The following is an 8,428-nucleotide window of genomic DNA, read 5'->3' as shown; positions in this document are numbered from 1 at the left end:
TTAGGTAACTCAGGAGGGAGGCATTTCTCTTAAATGATGACTGAATAGGAATAAAAGTCCAGAGTCGCTATCATGAATGTTCATAAAGATGCCTTCAAAGACTTAAATGTGAACCTTTCTTCCTTTTCTTCTATCCGTGGTGTACTTTTGAATTTTGTTAAACAAATCGTTATAATGTTAACCATGTGCCAGGCACTGTTCCAAGGCTGTATATACACAAAATATAAAATGAAAATAGCTCATTTAATCCTGATTACAAACATGAGGTAAGTACCATCATTCTCATTTTTCAGATAAGAGAACTAAAGCATCTAGAGTTTTCACCTTGCTCTAGGTCAGGTAGCCTTGGAGCTGTGATGCACGGTCAGGCAGCCTGACACGAGAATCTAAGTTATTGACTACCACAAGATTGTGCCTTTTAGATTTATAAAGTGGAAAAAGTTAAAGCTAAAACTTCTGGCATTTCACTCTATAAAGCTTTGCATTTTTACTTTTCAATTAAAAGTCTTCAAAATGTCTTAAGAGTTGCGTGTATGTCCTGTCTGGGGAATATCACTTTTTCTCTGGGAAATGGAGTATTATTTCGTTGATGTCAGGAAAGAAAACGTTCAAGACTTGGAAATTACAGGTGTCTTTACAATTGAGGGCTGCACATTGTGTAGCTAATATTCTGGAGTAACTGATTTTATGAGGGTATGCATCTTTGACTTTTTATTGGGTAGAATAGTTTATAAATCTTTAAGGATAGAAATAGTAGAGAACTGACAGTTACATGAAAGGTTCTTTCTATATCAATGCAAATAAATCTTACCTGTTAGGGATAAAATTGATTTGTGCCAGATAGAAGAGATACTCTCAAACATTACATTTTACTGTCCTATAAAGATATTACCTATTTATATCATTAGGAAATTTCTTTCAGGATTCCTTACTGTATATATGTCTGTTCTTCAGGCCCGTCTTTGAACTGATTCCCTCATTAGCTAGTGAGTTAAAGAATATATTTAACAAGTTCATTTCATATTTGCATAAAATCATATTTTTAGCCTTCAAAAATTATACTTTAGCACAAATTAGTCAACAAGGAAGAGAACAGGACTGTCTACCTTGTGGACTACAAGTAGAAAAAAACCTTAAATTAGTAGACAATTTCTCAAGCCTGCCAGAACTGTAGTTTCGTCTTTCTGATTCTGCCTCTCCCCTTACCGTGTAATAGGATAGTGAGGAACCCTGTGCCTTTACAGAAGAAAGGAAGGGATGTACCATGTTTGGGCTGCATAAAGTTTCCAAGATTCACATTTTTGATGTGGATACTAGATTTGAGTCCCTGTGATAGGCATGGGGAATTCAAAGATGACTAGGAATCTACGTCTTCAAAGGCACAAAATATGGTAAAGACAAACAAGACATATAAACAAATTATAATGCAATGTAATAAGTAGATCAATAGAAGCATTTACAAAATAGAGGGGTAATTATATCTCTGCAAAAAGATTTGGGGGCCACGAACATTTCCTATGGGAAACAACGTTTGAGATGTGTTTTTAAAATATGAGAGGGATTTGTTAGGTGGAGACGTAGCTAAAGGGATTCTAGGTGGAAATGGAGCCTCCTCAAAAATTCACTAAAATAATATTTTTGTAAAATTGGAGCATAAAATGAAAAGGGAAAAGATGAGAAGGAGATACCAGGCCATTAACAAAATTTATTGTCATGAAACTTTACGTTTATCTCATAAATGATATGGCTTTATTGAAGGGATTTTAATAGGGATAAAGACCAAATTGCATCTTAGAATATCTTTTGAGTGGAAATATAGAAGATAGTCAGAAGTAATTAAGGCAATGTGCAGAGAAGAACAACTACCATAGTACTGTACTAGTCCATGCAAAAAATACTAGAAACCTAAATTATAGACGTGGGGAAGACATGTGAGCAACAGCTAGAAGGGAGAAATAATAAGGTTTGGTGACTGCTTTGCATATGGAGTATGGCTGAAAAGGAATAATATAGGGTGATTTTTTTAAGCATCTGGTTTAAGAAGTGACTGAATAGAGAAGGAAAATCCAGTTGCAAAAGAGATGGTGGTGTGATTGATGGAAAGGAAATAACTAGGTCTGTTGAAACTGGGGAGCCAGGGGGAGATGTCTAGTAGGTAATGGGATGGGGTCAAGGCCCAATAAAGGTGTCTGAACCAGAAATTAAAATGTTGGAGTGTTTAGTGTGTAGGTAGAAAGTCGCAACTTGGAAGTTAATGGGATATCTTAGGAGGACCATAAGTAATAGTCTTTCCAATACGTATCATCTTTGGGGTGATTTTCCAGATTATAGCATTATGGTATAGGAACACCAAAATATTTTAAGGAGGTCATAATATGCCATAGAAAAAGGATTTGCTAATTTATGCAAGACAGCTCCCAGTCCATGAGGATTAAAATCTGAGCTCTTGTCTCTTTTTGTGTTAGTATATAAATATAATATCCCAGGATCACTTTTGTTTCTGGTCATATTGCAGTAACTAGTACTGGATTTTGCTTCTTGCTGTGATTAACTATAAAACTGAACAAAATGTATGAAAAAGATAGTTTCATTCACTGAGCACTAGGTAGTATAGGAAATAGTCCAGGAAGGAAGAAAATTGATGGTGCAAGCCCCCAAGTCTTCCCTGCTTTCTACCCGTAGGTAATTTCCAGGACACAGCACAGGGGAAAGGAACGAAGTAGAATGCAGTGGTCTCACTGAGTTGAGAGATAGAGATTAAAGTTCAGGGAGGAGGAGGTGGCTATAATTTTCAGGGAAAAGTAAGGAAGAGGAGGAAGTTACATAGAGAATGCACTCCAGAAATTGGGAGAGAAGTCCCCTTGAGTCTGCTGATGAATACTAAACTGCATATGCACCACCAAGGAACTGTAGACTGAACAATTCCCAGAGATTACATAGGGCTAGGAGAGGTTTGAATTTCATCCAGCCTGAATGGCAAGATATCTTTTAACACCTGGGGAAATCAGTGAAGACGCTTTAATAGTAGGACTCAGTTAGTCCTACAGTTAAGGGTACACTAGACCCACCCTAAAAAAAACTTAAAATCAAACTTTGAAAAGATCAAACAGATCTGTAAATCACTTGACTAATCCCAATATTTTGGGAGGCTGAGGTTGGAGGATGGCTTGAGCCCAGGAGTTTGACACCAGCCTGAGCAACATAGGGAGACCTTGTCTCTACAAAAAATTAGCCAGTAGCAGTGGCACACACCTGTGGTCCCAGCTACTTGGGAGGCTGAGTTGGGAGGATTGCTTGAGCCTGGGAGGTCAAGGTGAGCCATGATCATACCACTGCACTCCAGCCTGGGTGACAGAGCAAGACCCTGTCTTATACAGAGAGAAATATATTTATATATTTATATTTTAGATATATATATTTCTAAAATATATATGTATTTTTTAGAAACATTTATTGACTTTTTTCTATATATGTAGAGAAATATATATATACTTACAGAGATTTATTTATATTTATAAAATGTAATCTTATATAAACATAATCTTATATTATTAAACATTATAAAATTTATATAAACATTTATATTTACATAAATAAACCTCTCTCTCTAAATATATATATTTACATATCGAGAGAAGACAATGTAGTGACACATTTAATATATTGAAAGAAAAAAGGCATTATCAATTTAGAATTCAATATCTAGTGAAAATAACTTTCAAAAATAAAAAATGGTGCAGACTTTTTCAGACAAGCAATAATTGAGAGAATTGATTGTCAGAAGACAAAGCACTACAGGAAATGTTAAGGGAAGTTCTTCAAGTAGAAGGAAAATGATAACGAATGGTAACATATCAATACAAAGAAACGAAGAGCATCATAATGAGTAAATATATAGGTAAATACAAAAGGCAATTCTCTATCTTTAATTATTAAAAATAACTATGTGAAGCAAAGAAATAAAAATGTGTTATGGAGTTGACAGAATATACACAAGTAAAATAAATGTATGACAACAATAGCACAAAGGATGTGAGGAAAAATATAGATGCGAGATTCTTATAGGTATAATTGAAGTGGTATAATTCTATACGAAGGTAAACTCTGAAAAGATAGAGATAAAAATTTTAATTCTAAAAAAATCCACTAAAAGTAGACAAAGAGGTATAATAAGCCAATAATATTGATATAATGGAATACTGAAAATTATTCTATTAATCCAAAAGAAGATATGGAAAGAGGAAAAAGGAAGAAAGAACAGATGGGACAAATAGGAACAAACAGCAAGCGAGTAGATCTAAGTCCAATAATATCTATAATTACATTAATTATAAATTGTCCAAACACTCTAATGAAGAGAGATTGTCAGACTGAAACTATTTCCTGTCTCTAAGAAAACCACTTTAAATATAATGACATTTATGTTAAAAGTAAAAGGATAAAAATAATATACCATGCAAACACTAATCATAAGAAAGATGGAGTGGGTACATTAATTACAGCTAAATTAGATATGAAACTGGTTTTCCTAATGTGGTTCCTTATCCAGGAGCATCAATAAATCAGGAACTTATTAGAAATGCAAATTTCAGGTCCCATTTTAGACTTACTGAATCAATTTAAAATTGAAGTCCAGAAGTCTGTTTCATCAAGTAAGCCCTCCGAGTGACTTTGATTCATGCTACAGTTTGAGACTCACTGTATACAGAGGAGCATTTCATAATTATAAATGTATCAATTATTTAAAAAGACCAAAGTATCCAAGATGAATTTGGATACCAGTGCTGCTACTCATCTGAACACATCACTTTGTGAAGGTCACTTAATCTGCTGAATCTTGGTTTACTCATCTGTGAAGTGTGGCTATTAAATGCTAGAGATTTCATATAATATATGTATGTATCTATACCACTGACACATAAACAGTGACTGATAAATGTACTGTTAGAGTTGTGCAATGATTTGATACATTCATATTGAATCTCTCCTGTCATACCAATGGCCCCCTCTGCACATTTGCTCCTCATGTCTTTTCTCCTTAACTGCTGCACTCTTGATCTTATATACAAATCCTAACTACCTTTCTAGTAACAAGCAAGTCCAGACTTCACTGGTCTTCATCTCCCCAGATGTACTTTTTATATCTCATATTTTGGTTCTTAAGTAGATAATAGTTCCTCCCTTTAAAAAATTCATATATACTTTATTTTTGTAATATTTGATAATACTAAGTATAGTTGTAGTATTTTATATGTTTGAATGCTTAATAAAGTTATAAAACATTATATGAATATACTACAATTTATCCACTCTACTGTCCAATGACCATCTGGGTTATCTCTGGTCTTTTGCTATTACAGATGAGGCAGTAGATTTCTGTCCAACTCACAAAACATAAATGCAAGAGTTTCTCTATGTTATATTCCTAAATGTGGAATGACATCATTTTGTAATTATCAAATGTTTAACTGCTCAGGCAGCTATGATGTTAAACAACTACTGCTGATTGTTTTTGACAAATGACCTGGGAAAATGTTGATTGCACTGGGTGTGTTCTGAGTCAGGTTAAATAAAAACAAGCCTTGTGAGTGGTGTTTTCCAGGAAACCGGCAGACAGGTCAAATAATGACAATTCTTCAGATAGGGCTTTGAAAGAGCTCTTACCATATTTGGACTCCAGCAGCTGCTAGGTTGCTTGTTTTCATTGTAATTGTGGATTGTTGGTTTACAAGACCACCATTGAGCAGCTCTCTGAACATTCAGCCACTTTTTTTGCTGCCAAGATTGTTGTACACAGTTGATTCATTTTCAGGATTCTGAAAAAGTTGATTTTGACTTTTTTTTTCTGCCAATGTTCTTGTTTTTATGGAAAAGGATATTTTGAAGGTCCTTACTCTACCATCCCAGCTGACATCATTTGTAATTAATTTTGATGTACTTAAATTAATCAGCCTATTATTCTACAGTGCCATGTTTAAGAAGTTCTTTTCTGTCACAGGCTGCTGAAAATATGACAAGCTGACTTTCTGGAGAAATTCTGATGATACATACAAGCTCTGCAAGAGGATTTGAAGATTGCATTGTAGTCAAGAATGTACAATGAAATTACTGTATGCAGCAGTGTAGAAAAAAATTCCTTTTTAAAAGAATTATAAAACCATAGCTTTATAAATCAGTGGACAGTGGCTTACAGAGAGAACTATCAGATGTGTTTACATCACATCTTATCCACTTTTTTTTTTTTGAGACGGAGTCTCACTCTGTTACCAGGCTGGAGTGCAGTGGCGCGATCTCAGCTCACTGCAACCTCCACCTCTCAGGTCAAGTGATTCTCCTGCCTCAGCCTCCTGAGTAGCTGGGATTACAGGTACCCGCCACCACACCTGGCTAATTTTTGTATTTTTAGTAGAGACGGGGTTTCACCATGTTGGCCAGTATGCTCTCGATCTCTTGACCTCGTTATTCACTTTTTTTTAACAGCTCAAATGCTTTGGAATTGCTATGCTCATATTTGTGTATTCCTTTTTTATAGCTCTGATAGCTTTAATTTTCTAATCAGTCTGTCTATCAGATATGCACATCTACTGTGCTTAAAGTATAGTGGAACTCATCAGTAATAATGTGTACCAGTTATGACTTGTTGACATTTCCATTATAAACTTTAATTTTGAATTGTTTATGCATTATAACTGTGGATTTCTATAGTATTGGACTGAAAGTTGACAGGATTTCAGCCACTACTTATGAATTTTGATTTAGATTCATTATGTGTATCAGAATCTTCTTTTTTTAAAATAAGAGATGGAAAGCATTTCTTGTAATCTGCTCTTTAACAAAGAATTTTTTTTTAAACAGTTTGTTGGGCAGCTAATAGTGTGAACCAGGTTATTTCTGTATTAAGTAAAAAATAAAACTTTGAGAAACTTGAATTTTAAAAGTAATGACAATGCTTAGGTTAGTATTATTTGTAATTTGAATCATTTACATCTAATAAGAATGTTAGTTGAGAATGTTTCCTTGAAGTTTTATACCCTATAAATGAAGGCCCAGGAAAAATAACGTATAAGATGAAACAGCAATGCTTAAAATTCCTGCTTATTTTATTAGATAAAAGTAATTTGAGTGCTTACCTAATTTAAAAAAATAGATTGTAGTAGTTTTATGGTGAAATAGTCCTTCAGAATATATCGTCTGCTCTATTGCAGGAAGTGAAGGTGTGGCTTGTCTCAACCTGTTGCAAATATCTTGAAAGGCAGAGTTCTGGGCAGTGACTGGTTATACAAAGTCCACAATTTTGATAAGTTAGAAAATCTGCTCTGTGACTCACTGTGTGATCTTAGACAAGTTATTGACCTCTTTGACGCTCAGGGAAAACAATATCTACCTTTTAGGTTTGTTCTGAGAATTAAGTAGGTAAACCTCTGACACTTAGTAGGCTGAACTAAATAAATAAACTTATTTCTTCACATCTCAACTTCTTCTGGACCCAGAATTTCCCAGTTTTGCTGCTCTCCTCCTCACTAAGTACATTCATCCCCTAATAACCATTCTGACTTGTCGAGAAGGAAGAGAACTCATGTAGTCACTCTTCGTTTTCCCCATATTGCCCTGATTCCCAACTACTTAAGCCTATCCAAAGTTAGACATACCTCATTTTTTTTGCCCTCATTCTAGATATCTAATTGCTATGATTAATCATGTTTATTATTTTCTGAGAAGTTCTTACATAATTTCTGTTACCTATATCAAGCCCATAAGATAGACATTTAAATTGCCATTTTAAGAGTGAAGAAAAAGGGGCACAGAGAAGATAAACAATTTGTTTGGTGTCAGAGCTACTGAGTACAGAAAGTAGGATTCTAACTGGGGGCTGTTTAACCCCAAAACCCATGCTTTTTCTACCATAGCACTTAGATTCTTTTGGCTGATAATATTGTAGTTAACAAGGAATATGTTTTGATACTATTTGGCCCAATTATTAGGTACAAAATGTAAAAGTTGGTAAATTATCAACATCCTCTGTAATTTCTGGAGCAGTCAAGTCACCATGAAAATACTAAGAAAGATGTGAATGTAAGTGAGGTTTGAGGAGAGGTTTTTCCACTTATACTCTAAATTCATGATCTTGAACAGCATGTTCCCATCTTATAATTGAATAAAATGTGACTTTCAAAACAAAAAAGGATTGTGAAATGTGTATCAAACCACAAAGGTACTGGATTGGATGTGTATGCTCAGAACCTTAGAGTTGGATTTTGTTGACGTTGACGAGTGCTTACAAATTCACAGCCAGTAAGATTTTGTTCTTTTCCCAGGATTTGGAACATTTACCAATCTTTGTGAATGAGGAGGCTTTGTATTTTTGAATCATAGTGACACATAAAGACTGCTCATAGACTTGGGTCCTAACTGGGTCACATCCGGGCAG

Source organism: Pongo pygmaeus, chromosome 9 (genome assembly GCF_028885625.2).
Source record: "Pongo pygmaeus isolate AG05252 chromosome 9, NHGRI_mPonPyg2-v2.0_pri, whole genome shotgun sequence".
NCBI classification, from domain to species: domain Eukaryota; kingdom Metazoa; phylum Chordata; class Mammalia; order Primates; family Hominidae; genus Pongo; species Pongo pygmaeus.
The sequence above is the reverse complement of the archived record's forward strand: the minus strand, read 5'-3'. Positions refer to the sequence as shown.